The following is a 5,251-nucleotide window of genomic DNA, read 5'->3' on the forward strand; positions in this document are numbered from 1 at the left end:
TCGATTCCACTTTTCAGTGATCCAACTCCAATGATCCTACCTCGATAATCTAAGTTAAACTATCTAACTTCATTCGTCAATTCTACTTTCAGTGAATCGATGATTCAACTTTTTGGATCAAACCGATTTAACTTTTTGGATCAAACCGATTCAAACTTTTGTGATCGACTGATTGAACTTTTTGGATCATTCAATTCTACTTTTTTCTTGGCAGTTCTACTCGTTATAATCGGCAGATTCCACTTTTAAGTATCATCCAATTCTCTTTTTGCTTGGTGATTCTACTCTTTATGATCGGTAGATTCCACTTTCAAGGATCATCCAATTCTACTTTCAAGGATCACCCCATTCTATTGCTAATTTTTAGCAGTTTTTAGATTGTTCATCAGCACTTGCTTATGTTCAAGCTTCTTTTTTGCATCTTTCCTTCTCAAATTCAACAGCATAGCCAAGTATGGCCAACAACTCTGTAAATGATTTTTGTGGTATTTTTAAATTAGATGGGCGGAATTAATTCCTATGGAGTTTTATGGTCGAATTACTCTCTATGAAGTTTTAAATTAGATGGATCGAATTACTCCCTATGGATTTTTATGGTCATAAAGGTCCTTGTTGTGCAAAGGGCTTATGGGGTCTTGTGAGTGGTGATAAGCCCTGCCCTAGTGCAATTTCTCCTACTACTCCTCAAAGGGGTTAGGGCCAATAGATCAAATCTCAAGTCCCTCAAACTACTACTGATCAAAGAAGATGATTCACATGATGCTCAAGCTTTGGCAGTGATTGCCTTGTTAATTAAAATCTATATTGTTTCGCACATTCACTCTTGTAAAACATCCATGCTTGCTTAGAACAATTTAGAAACTATGTAGTGAGCTAAAAATGATGCATGAGTTGCTTCTCTCAAAAGGTAACTTGATAATGAAAAAAATACAAGAGAAGAAGTCCACAAATGAACAATTAACCAAGTTGCAAGACTTAAGGGAACAAGTTCTCAACATTGATGAGATCATTCCTGATAAGGAAATGGTTAACATCACCCTTAACTCTTTGCAAGAATCTTATCTAGGTTTCAGTACTTTCCTTTGGCTTTCTTAAAGAGGCAATGTAGCCCCTCTTACCTACTATGAGGAGTTTGTTAGCTTATTATAGCCCCTCTTACCTATCATGATTTTGTTAGCTTACTGTAGCCCCTCTTACCTATCAAGAGTTTGTTAGCTTACTATTAGAGGAGGAATACTAACAGTCCAAAAAGAATGCCTCTAAGGGTTCTAGCAGTGTGATCAAGCTCTCGTATAGCAAGAAATTTCAACAAAAGACCAATTCAAACAAAACCTCTTAAGGCTAAAGGTGATTCCAAAGCCAATAGAGGTTACTTATTGCTCGGTATTACAAGAAGCTAGCCATGTAATTGAAAATTGCTTCAAGCTTCAAAATAAGAAAAAGAAATCCAGCAAAGGTTCCAATAGTTCTGCCTCTGATAATCTCAGAGCTCAAAGAAAGAGGACTCCATGAATGTTGTTGTCTATGAAGACTTCTCACTAATGGATTTTTGTAGTTATAATCTTGAATAGGATACATGTCCTAGTGCAACTGACTTTGATAGTTGGTTTCTTAGTCAGTGGTTCTTCTAGGCACATAACTTCTCAAAGAAGTTTGGTCAAACATATGGAGTCTATGCAAGGTGGTCACATTGTTTACGTATTGGTGAGATAGTTCTCACTACTATTAGTGGGTGAGGATCTTAGTCTTTAGAATTCAAAAGAATTTGCTTTCTCTGCCTACTCTAGCAAGGGAGGGTCTTAATGTTAAATTTCACATAAATGCATTGTTTATCACAAAGAATATGACAAACATATTATACTTTACTGGATCTTTAACCACTAGTGGTTTGTACAAATTGGACATGGATCCTTAACCACTAGTGGTTTGTACAAATTGGACATGTATGACAAGTGTGATATTTCTTATCTGGTGCAATTCTAATACAATGAAACATGCCCAATTGTGGCATGCTAGGTTTGCCCACACTTCTATTGGTGGTTTGATACTTTTGTAATAGAGACATGGGATGTTAGAGGATATTCCTTAACTTGATCCACCATTAAGATATGTTTATGAAGGATGCATCCTTGGAAAACTTGATCCACCCCAACAAGATATGTTTATGAAGGACACATCAATGGTAAACTTTCTTGCCAACCTTTCCCAAAGAATGCAGCAAATATAGCTGATCACAAATTATAGCTCATACACACAGTGATCTATGTGGTCCAATAAGGGCTACTTATTTGGGAGAAAACTTATGCTTTGTTACACTCATTTGATGACTATAGCAAGTGTACAACTGGTCTTATCCTATGACTTGAGCAAGTACAAATGGTCTTATCCTATGACTATAGCAAGTACAACTAGTCTTATCTTATGACTATAGCAAGTACAACTGGTCTTATCCTATAAAAGAAAAATTAAAGGTGTTTTCTCATTTTCAACACTTTGTTTCTATGGTTGAAAATGAAACTAGCTTAAAAGTTCAAATTCTTCGTTTAGAGAGAGGGAAGGAATATTCGTCTAATGCATTCAAAGATGTTTTTGGCATAAAAAAGCATTAAGCATCAGTGTACTCCCCCTATACTCCTTATACACCACAACAAAATGGTGTTGTTGTGAGAGAAAAATGGTTAGATACGTGGTTAAAGGTCAACAACTCCCACACAAGTTTTGGATAAAAGTAGTTCTTTATGCTACCTATATACTGAACAAGTGCCCCACTAAGCTTTGAAGACTATCACTCCTTATATGAGGCTTGGTTCAATAAAAAACCTAAGGTTGAACACATGCGTGTTTTTGGTTGTTTGGCATATGCACATATGCTAGTACAAACTAGAACTAAGCTTGATGATAAGGCAGTGAAATGTATTTTTATTGGTTATAGTGCTAAAAGCAAAGGTTATTGTCTCTACAATATTCTTACAACAAAGAAGATTTTTGTTAATAGGGATGTCATTTTTATAGAGGATTCTATCCATCCCATGATTAAATTCAATAAGCATGCTTATGCTAATTCTTCGAACATGTTTGATGGGTTATTACATGTGCTAGTATATGTTGATTCTCTAGTGATCCTTGTTTATTGCAAGGGGGGAATGCTCAGGGATTTGATACACCAACTTCAAATTAGTTGGATGATACAAAAAATGTTGAAAGATCAGTAATTAATGGATCTAGGCTTATTGTTCTATGATGTTGAATACAAAGCAACATTCAGTGTGACAGTTGAATGTGTATGGTTGAGAATATTGATGGAGGATCTTCTCCCATTCTGGAGGACTGACAACAAGCAATTACAAAGAATCATGTCTTTCATTCTAGGAATAAGTCAGAGAGCAGTTCCATGCAACAGGATCAAGTCAGAGAGCAGCTTCATGCAATAAAGAGAGATCAATCTGATCTATTTTAGTACACATAACAATGTGGTAGATCTAATCATCAATAAAGCCTTATCACCTGAAAAGTTTAAGGCCTTTTGTAAAGCTTTGGGCCTCTTTCCTTTGAGAGAATAATCTGCAATCTTTGTAAATTCATGAGGGTTTGTTAGATATATGGTAGTATTACACTGCGAGAGGACACATACTTATGCCATGGACACTTTTGTCCCATTGCATTTTTTCCCATTGGCCATCTAGGTGTGTACAGACAGCTAATATGTACATAGCTTCATCCTTAGTTTAGGGTGGGTTCTCATTTTATACTTTCTTCTTATACTTGTAGAGAGCTTCATCTCTCTCCTTTGATCTTGCCAATCTATCTCACTCTACACCTCTGTGTTCTTGTCTTTGCATTGTGTGTGTGTGTGAGTCTACCTCCATTCTGTAAGCTAACATAATGAAGATCAAATAGTGAATTGGATGCTTCCCAAATACCATTTCTAGGCAAGAGATGGACTCTTATTAGATTCAGATATTCAAATCAACTCCACCTTCCTAGGGGAGTACTGTGCCCCCATAGGAAGCAATGAATACTTTAAAGTAGCATCAGACCAAGGCATCAAGGAGTGGATGGATTATAAAGCTTGTTATATCACATTATTAGAAGAAATCTCCATATAACAATTCCATAAGAAGGACTTGTAAAGGAAGAATGTGCCCATAAGTCAAAAATCTAAAGCACAAACCAACAAAAGGCAAGAGGTGGAAGAAGAAGATCAAGAAGAGAACATGACTCAATGGAAGAAGTATGCCCTTCTACTAAGGAGTATGATTTAAACCCATCACCAGTTAATGGTACCTTCATCAAGGAAGTGGTTGGATATAAAGAATTGACTTTGAAGACCAAAGATAGGCAAGAAATAATTTTCAAGGTGGGTACATCTCTAACTCAAGAAGAAATAAGGATTCAAGGATCTTTTGGATAGAAACAAGGATTTAAGACTATCTTAGATAGAAACATGGACGTGTTTACTTGGTCTTATGGAGACTTGAAAGAAATATCCCAGCTATTTCCTGTGCTGAATTCATGGTGATGTGAAGGGGGTCTTACCTCTTGATCCAAATTCAAGATTCAAGGGCAGTGTCTACCCTTTTACAACTCAATCTGGTGTTTAATAAATGATTACAACAATTTTATCAGTATAAAATCACCAGAAATTACATTAAATTAAGGTTAACCAATTTGTACGGGATGGTTGAGACCCCGTGGTGGTAAATAGTGCTGAGGATTAGTTAGTGGCTTGACATGTAGAGTTGAAATTCTACATTGTCATAGATACACATGGGTGAGTAGACACACCTAGGTGAGTATAAGTTCATTGTCATAAATACTCCCATTTCAACTAGTTTGTTATTGGATGCCACTTTGGTGCATGTATTGCCATACAATGTTGACTCAACCTTAACTTACATTTAGGCTTGCCCAAATTTTGGCCTCGCTGAAAAGGACCGTCCACATGTGGTTGCTAGCATTAGCATTGCAGGAATTTTGATATTTTGTAAGGAAACATGATGCTCGCAGATGAGAGGTTTGTTCGGTGTGTCTGTTGATCCACTCCCCTACATAAATAATGGTGAACCAATCTATAGGGCTTCAACTGTCGCGGCTTAAAATATCTTAAATCCAATAAACTGTAACATTCTTATACATAAATTCAGATGTGGGGCTCAAGCCTAAAACTCGTATGTGATCGAGTTGAGCATGTTTAAGAAATGGACTTTTGAATGATAGATTTAGCAAACCCCTTAGTAGTCCACATTAACGC

This window comes from Cibotium barometz, chromosome 2, assembly GCF_041138505.1.
Source record: "Cibotium barometz isolate CiBa-2024 chromosome 2, ASM4113850v1, whole genome shotgun sequence".
Lineage (NCBI taxonomy): Eukaryota > Viridiplantae > Streptophyta > Polypodiopsida > Cyatheales > Cibotiaceae > Cibotium > Cibotium barometz.